The sequence below is a fragment of the Phycodurus eques genome, chromosome 12 (genome assembly GCF_024500275.1).
Source record: "Phycodurus eques isolate BA_2022a chromosome 12, UOR_Pequ_1.1, whole genome shotgun sequence".
Taxonomy (NCBI): Eukaryota; Metazoa; Chordata; class Actinopteri; order Syngnathiformes; family Syngnathidae; genus Phycodurus; species Phycodurus eques.
In genome coordinates, this window is record NC_084536.1 from 2,455,364 (window position 1) to 2,463,655 (window position 8,292).

General features: G+C 46.8%; 1 protein-coding gene across 4 annotated transcripts in view; it reads left to right on the forward strand.

The window, feature by feature from the left end:
• si:dkey-100n23.5 overlaps positions 1 to 8,292 on the forward strand; it is a 101,591-nt gene that overhangs the window by 14,163 nt on the left and 79,136 nt on the right. The window lies entirely within an intron of this gene.

Genomic DNA, 8,292 nt, shown 5'->3' on the forward strand with positions numbered 1-8,292 from the left:
GGGATGTGTCTGTGTTGAGAATAAATGGGGGTCAGCACAGAACTGCCACCATTTCAACTGCCTCTGATTAACCCCAAATAACGGTGGGAGGATATGCACAATTCTCCTAACTATTCTAAATAAATGCCCCGCAAATATCAAAACACTCTGGGTGGAATTGATGACAGCGATGGTAATGTTTTTTTTTTGTTTTGTTTTTTTAAATATTGCTGAATAAAGAAAGAACACGGTCTGCAGCAAAAAGGCCCCTTTTTTCATTTGAGACAAAGGGACAGGTGCTTGAGCACCACTTGGGCTCGATGTGTGCACGTGCCTGAAGGGTCACATGATCTGCTCTGCGCAAGCTCCATGCCTCCTCCACGCCCTCACCTCAACTGGCCTCGAAGCCCCATTTTTTTTTTTTTTTTTTTTTTTTTTTTTTTTTTTTTTTTTTTGAGGGATAAGGTTTTGATTGTTTGTTAGCTCGTGAGCAGAAATACTCCAAACTCAACCGCGAATGATTTCCATGAAGGCCTCAAAAATGCATATTGAAGAATTAATTTACTCTTTTTGCTATTTGAGTTGGAGGGAAGCAAGAACGGTAGACTCCTGTCCCCCTAATCTGAACGTCTTACATCATTCTCTAAGCCGCTTTCACACTGGCTTCCCCGCAAATTGGCGTAACGGTAGAGCCGGGATTCATTCGCCTGTCCCTTTCAGACTCAACTCACCGACGCGTGACATTGACGTGTCCGGCGTGTGCAGTCACAGAGCCGTGCAGCTTGGCGCATTGGGATAATTAGACATAGAGCATAATGAACTGTAGACAATTGCTTTCGACTAAAAGCAGCGTGATCGGCTGTTAAACTTCACACAACCTTGCAGACCGTCGCCTCTGATACTTCCGATGTCAGAGGAACTGTTTCACTATAGAATACAAGAGTGCTTGTTAAAATTTACTGACTTCTTCATCACCATCTTCTGTCTGGTTCTTGTCAGAGGACATGCTGCCGATTGCAGAATTGGGGGCTCGCCATGATGTTGTCATGGAAAACAAACACAAATGCAATTTGTTAATTTTTGTTTGAGGTTTTGACTAACTTTGCCGTTGCCCCATATTAAAAATGGCACATGCCCATCATCTTACGTTTGATTGTTGTTTGTATTCACTTATGTCTTTTCTGTGTATGGCTTTAGATGAAAGGCCTTTGAATCCCAAAGCTTTAGTTGGACTTTTACCATAGCGCACCCTGCTGATTGCAGAAACAGCTTGTCGCCACGATGTGGTTTAAAACAAACACGTTTGGTGAGAGGATTTTTTTTTTCTCAAGCCATTTAATTCATCATGTAGTCCCCAAATGAAAAATGTTACATTGTTGTCATTGAAGGTCATCCTTTGTGCACCACATTTGCCAGAGGCTTGTATTACCTATGGTGACTTAAGTTGCATTTGAAAAGAATTGATGTTGCACCAGATGCTAACTGCCTCTTTTGTTTTATTGTGTGGCTTCGAAAAAAAGGCCATTCATTGCAGTGCGCAAAGGGTACTTTGTCACGATGTGGTCGGGCAAACACACATAAATATGGAGCTCCACCAGCTTTGAATTTTTGGTAGATGATTTTTCTCTTGTCGACGTGTCTTTTTTTTTTTTTTTTTTTTTTTTTGCAATTTGTTGCAAGATTACATGATAAAGGTTATTCATTACAATCTACTGACTTCTTTTCAGAGCGCACATTGCTGATTGCAGAAACAACAATCATCATTTAACATGACATGAACCACTGCTTGTTGCATTTATGTTGACTCACAGTGTGTTGCGCTACAAACAAACGAAACTATGATGCTCCATGTTTTATAATATCATACATTTTTTATTTTTTCTTGTAGTAACTCTCTGCCGGGTGGTATTGTATTTTTCCGATCCAGGCCGGAATCGCCGCGTTGCTTTTTTTCCGCCTCACAGCTCCGTACAGAGACCCGAAGTGGGGCTGCCGATGTAAGAACGGCGCCCGGCACTGATGTCTGTGTAATTGGGACAGCCTTGAACGGCGTAGAAGCTCATTAAAAACGCTGATGCGAAGGCACTATTCAAATTCACCCGCTGGGGCGCCATATTGCTGGCGCTGATAAGTTCCGCATAAACAAGTGAGGCGGAATAGCAGGCGGACTTGCTTTTTGCCGTAAAAGAAGAGACTTATGTCTTATTTTGTGATGGCCGCTTCCCCGGGAGTGCGTGTGCGTGTGCGTGTGTGTGTGTTCGGCCTGCCAGAGCATGTGTTTCCCTGCAGCGCCCTGACAGCCATCTCCCGTCCGCCCCCCCCCCCCCAACCCCCATCCCTCCCTCCTTTTCCGTTCCAGCCAGCCGCCACTCTAATTGAAAAGGGAGTGAGTGTCAGCCGCTAAGTGCGAGCTTGTGTGGCTGCGTGTGTGCGCGCACACGTCTTCACGCTTTGTGGCTCGGCGTCCCTGTCGCTCAAACTCCCCTGAGCGCTTTCCGCGGAGCAAGTGTGAATTTATTTGTGCGTGTGTGTAGGACGTTTTAAAAAATGAATGTGCGCTGTGGGTGGAAGAACAAGCAGCTTTAACAAATTAGCAGCCACTCTGTTCGCCCAGCCAAGTCGATTGTTCCTGCTCCTATTCTGTAGATGTGCTTAGGTGTGCACACTTGTCCCACACTCATGTGTTTGTGTGTGTGTGAGAGTGTTGTGTTGGGCCCGCCAGCCCTCGCTCTAGGGAGTTCCCCTGTATTGATTAGCAATAAGCCGGAGGATATAATGGCGGTATAACTCAGAAAGAGAGGGGTTTATGAGCCCAGGGATGATGCCTGCTTGGGGGTCCGGAATGGGCTCACGACCGATCCCTATCCAGAGCCCCTTTCACACCACCTGTAATTGGTGGCGTTTTCGACGCTCTAATTCGCATTGCTGTTCTGTATAAATGAGAGCTTGCATAATTGAGTGTAAATCCTCCTTTACTGGGTTCGATAGAAAAAGCAAGGGGCAGATAAATATTCTGTTTTGGGCTATGATGCACTAATTTTGCTGGTTCTTTTCATAAAAGAGGCTTCTCGCTGTACATCTTTGGCTCGTGGCTTTTCTGTGTCAACGTCACCGACACGGAATCGGGGCTTGCGTCAAAGGCGCTGTTCCGTAACGACGGTAGGTCATGTGACGTTTCACACCTGACTTTCACTTCTCCCACCGTGTTGTCTTGAAAGCAGTTGTCACGCTACGAAATTATTTGAAGTCACACGAGGCGCTGGCACAGCAGTGGCAATATAGCGCTTTGCTGGGTTCGGTTTAAAAGGCAGCGGTTTGATCTGTACAAACGCCACTGACACGGAATGGAGGTACCACGTCTACCTGGCAATATGGTTGTAACAGAGTCATAACAGAGGCGTGGCGCTGCCTGCGTGTACAATAGTGTTCCGCGATGGTGTTATCAGGGTGTAAAGTTTTAACACTTGATACTCACCTCCCCTGCTCTGTTGTGTTGCAAGCATTTGTCACTGTCCGTCACACCAGACGCTGGCACTGACGTCAACTAATTACCCGATTGCACCTGATGTGAAAGTTCGCACAATCGCTTGGTTTTGTATAAATGGCACAGGTGGATAAATGCCAGCGCTTCAATTAAGGCTGTGATGTGCTAATTGTGATGGGTCTCGTTGTGAAAGAGGCTTCTGCTTGTAAACGTCAACAAGCGAACTCATCAACATGAAATGGAGGGGACGAAGTTGACCTTGCAACGTCCTCCTTCTGCGGCAACATTAGACCCGTAACAGCGGCGGTCCGCTGTAGTACCAAGGTGTTCGACTTTAGAGCCCTCGAACGCAGGCAGTGTCCCACCTAGGAAACTACCTCCAAAGGCAGAAGAACATTTGCAGGTGGACTCCAACCCCCATTCCCCAAATTCCCGGCTTCAATCGACAATTTGAAAGGGGCTAGCAGGGATCCCTCCGTTTATTGCGGGGGTTAGGTTCCGGACCACCCTTGCAGTAGGTGACAGACGCAATGTGGTGGCCATGTTTTTTTTTTTTTTAGCATTACAGCGGTCATCCTGATATTATTTTCGTCCTTCCTTCTGTAGCGGACTGAAGATGAATTGATGCCGACAGCCGCAAACCTCTACCTTCCCTCAACAGGTCGCCAAGTTGCATCTTTACTGCTCGTTAGCTGCTACCGCCACCATCTTCCTCTGCCGCTTGGAATGCGCAGAACACTTGGGTGGCATCGTGGGCTTGAAATAAAGTATTGTGACGTATTCCAACGGTACACGCCGAGATGTTAGTCTATTTAGTTCACGTTTATCGATAAAGTAACAAAACCCCGCCAACAAACTCTCTACACTCCCCTGCCCCTTGGTCGCCCTTGCATGCAAGGAGAAGCGATGCGTTCAAAGAAACTCTGGAATCTCCCCGGTCAGCACAACTGAGCTTATGTACTGCACTGTACAGGTATTTTATTCTTTGTAATATTTGTTTTAATGAATTTTAATTTTGTTTTATTGTTTTGGGCTAGAAAATGCTTATTTTACCACGACAATTGCAAAAATATACAGAAAAATATATATTTTTAAATGCGCGATACAGTGAATCCGCAGTAGGTGAACCATGATATAGCAAGGGATTACTGTTTACCTCCGAAAAGCGGCAAATTTGCACATTAACTCCGACCCCCCCCCCCTCCCCCCATCCCGTGTTTGTGTGTTATGTTTCAGAACCGCGACACAGGAAAATAGTGGGGAACTCACGGCTTTCACAGGCAGTGTAAAATGGGCTAAGGACGAAAGTGAGGGGTGGGGGAGGATGCGCCTTTGTTTTTGTGCGTGCTGTGAAGAAGAATTCGGGGGGGGGGGGGGGGGGGGGAGCGGCGCTCCGCTAATCGGTTCGTGTGTTAGCGGCAAGCGTCGAGGGGCTTTTCGTGAATTGACTGCACATACGTAAGCTGTGTGTGTTTAGTCGGGCGGGGATGTGCCTTTGCACGCATGCACAATTACCCTTCAGCCCCCAAACCAAAACTCCTCCCTCCTCTCTCACACTCACCCCCCCCCCACACACACACATGCGCACCCACGCGCACACACAATGTTGGCTCATTGTGATGGTTTATGAATGAACAAATTGCCAGAGGAGAGGGGGAGCCAAGGCGGGATGAGCCAAGACTGATTGAAGTGCATGCAAGAGAGCGAGGGAGGGAGGGAGGATGGGAGGAAAAGAGCGAGAGAGAGAGAGAGAGAGAGCGAGAGCCTGCGCATGTATGCTAATGTGCGTTTGAAGGGCGGATTCAGGCTGAGGGCAGAGAGATGTCAGCTGGAGAGGGTGGCGGGGGTGTTGGGGCTGAAGCTGGGGGCTGTCTAGGCAAGCCGAGCATGCGTTTGTGTGCGTCCGCGCGCATATGGCCGTGCGCGCGGGTGTATGCGTAATACGGAACGCGTCGTGGCCTGCTGTGCCTCATTAAGCCCATGTTGCGCCGCGCTCTGGACCTCGTCAGTTCCCTCTCGCTGTGCTGCGAGCGAGAACGAGCGAGCGGGCGTCGTGCGCGCGTGTGAGTGCGCGCGCGCGCCGCAGCTGGTGTGTCAGCGAGCTCTCGACATTGATTTCCTGACAAGGCACCCTCCCTCCCTCCCTCCCTCCCTCCCCTCTTCCTTCCTCACCTCCCCTTCCACCGGCAGGCGTCACACCAGGGAACGGCAGCGCTGATTTCACCGTTTGTATCTCTCCTCCTGCTGGCGAGCGCCTCCTCGCCGTACTTGCTCGTCTCTTTCCTGTTGGATTTCGAGTCGTTTGCGCACCACCGACATTTTGTGTGCGCGCAAAACAAGGGTCTTGGTTTTACAAACCCCAATTCCAATGAAGTTGGGATGTTTTGGAAAATGCAAATCCTTTTCAACCTATATTAGATTGAATATACTACAAAGTAGGGGTGTGACGTTTTTTCGTTTTAGCCACGATCACTATTCGCGGTTGACGATTCGATTCGCATCACGATACGTGGTTGACGATTTTATTCGAGGACGAAATTGGTTCATTTAGAACGATGCGATCCAAAACGATTCAGTGGCTGGACATCGATTCGGTAACTTTTTGACTGAAAATTCATCCAGCGTGACTGACATACTGGACAACGCAGGGGAATTTTCCTAGATTCCCGTGGTTTCTTGTAAAGGACTGCGGTAAAATTAATTATGGTCATTAAATATGAAGTTTTTCCTGATGTGCTTATATTGCTTTGCAATAAAGCAACGGGGAAAACGGCAACTTGCACTGTGAGGTTTCCATGAGGAAAACCTTTTAGGAATAGTGATAATAATACATCAAGAGCTAAGTAAATGAACAAAGCTGTTCTTTGTAGCCAGTAGTTGACGTTGTCGCTTGTTCTCCTCTTTTGCCTGACAAAGTTCCTCCTCGTACTCTATCGTTCTTTCTAAAGTTTCAAAGATTTCTACGACAGCCGCACTTAGTTGCGCATTTAGCAACACTCAGCATTGCTTCAGTACACCTTTTCACGCGATAATCGCATTCGCAACACTTTACACTCACGCTTGAGCTCTGCTGAGCGATATGGTGATCACAGACGCATCTCTTCTCTATGTTAGTGGCTAGCGAGCTCAGCTAGCGACCTTGAAAGGCTTCAACGTGCACGCCGACTGCCACGAGTCGCGCACACGCATCCTTATTGATAATTCCTCGCTTGCCGCCTTCTCATCCCGTCCGTCAGACATCCCGAAGTATTAAACGTCAATAAAAGTGCTTCAAAAGGACACTCACACACTCTCGTGTCTCGGTCCAACCAGTAGGGGCACTACGCAAAGATGTGACTCGATGTGGGCCGTAGAAAAGGAAACAAGGAAGAAAAGAGAATTTACCATTGCAAGAAGAAGTTAGCGTCGGGGGATGCTAACGGCTGTGTGCTAACTGAAAAAGAAAGCATAGTAAAAGGAATTACAAGTGTGTTTCTCGGAAATACAACACATACCTCCATAAAGTCTGCCGTGCGTAAATCCAACGCATTATTTGTATTTTCATCCGGAAGGCTAACTACCTGAGCACATATCAATCGAGTTGGAACGTAAGAATATTAATTGATACAATGATATAATGAATACATTGTTACAGCGCGACTCCTAAGACATAGATAGAGAGAGAAGCTATTTAATGTTCAAACTTAAGAACATTATATTTATTTATTTATTGTTTTGTAAATATCCTCTCATTTGGAATTTGAAGCCTGCAACGAGTTCGAAAAATGCTGGGGCAGGGGCAACGAAAACGCTGGTTGGTCGTCTGGACCACATTCAAGGGGGAAACTCGTAATTTGTGGTTTGGGTTTGAAATATACCTTTTGTTACTTTTCTGACAAACCTCTTATGTCACACCAGACGCTGCGGTCATCTAACGACTCGATTACGGGATACTCTGTCGCTATGTGCAAGCGCGTGCCGTGAGGAGAATATCTTGCCTTTGCTGAGTTTTGTGTGAAAGGCAAAAGGCGATACATTCTGGATCGTCTGTCACGGCTCTGATGCCATTTTGCATGCTGTCTACGCGATAGAGGCTTTTGACAATGCAAACCTAGTACGCTAAACTTTTAACAAAGGAAACACAAACAAAAACATAGTGCTTGTTAGAAAGCTGTCTTTGTTGTTTCCTCTCCCTTTTGTCTGATTTTCAGCTTTCTCTCACGCTCCCTGGCTGGATCCCAATCTGTCTCAATCTCTCCCACACTCACCGCCCTGTTCTATTTAAACCACCAGCAGGCACTTTTTTTTTTTTTTTTTTTTTAACGCCATCGCCTCCCACATATTCACACTGGTGTCCATCAGACGGCTGCAGAGGCGGGAAATACAGAGAAATGGAAAAAGAGAGCGAGTGTGTGTGTTTGCGTGTGTGCTTGATTGGGAGCAGGGGAGCGCACACACACACACACGCACACACACTGAATGGGATTGCGTCCGTGTCAGCCCTGCCGCATCTGCTCGATTGACCACGCTCGGAAGATTCCAGGGTCGGACTTCCACTCTATTGACCGGCTGATGCTGTTCGCTGTATAAAGTATTGATGCACAACCCCAAAAGACACACAATCTTCACATCTAACACACGCACATATGGCACTTAAGTATTTTTTTTTCTTTTATAGCAGTCAACGATTTTTTTCACCCCCTAAGCAGTTTTAGCTCCTTCAGCTTTCTTGAAATGTTCCCATGAAGGTAAGCTGATTAATGCACACAAAAGGAAAAGAGAGTAAATTCTTGTTTTGCTTTTCCTAGATTTTTACCTCATCATTTACCCAGCTGAGCTCTTAAATTGAA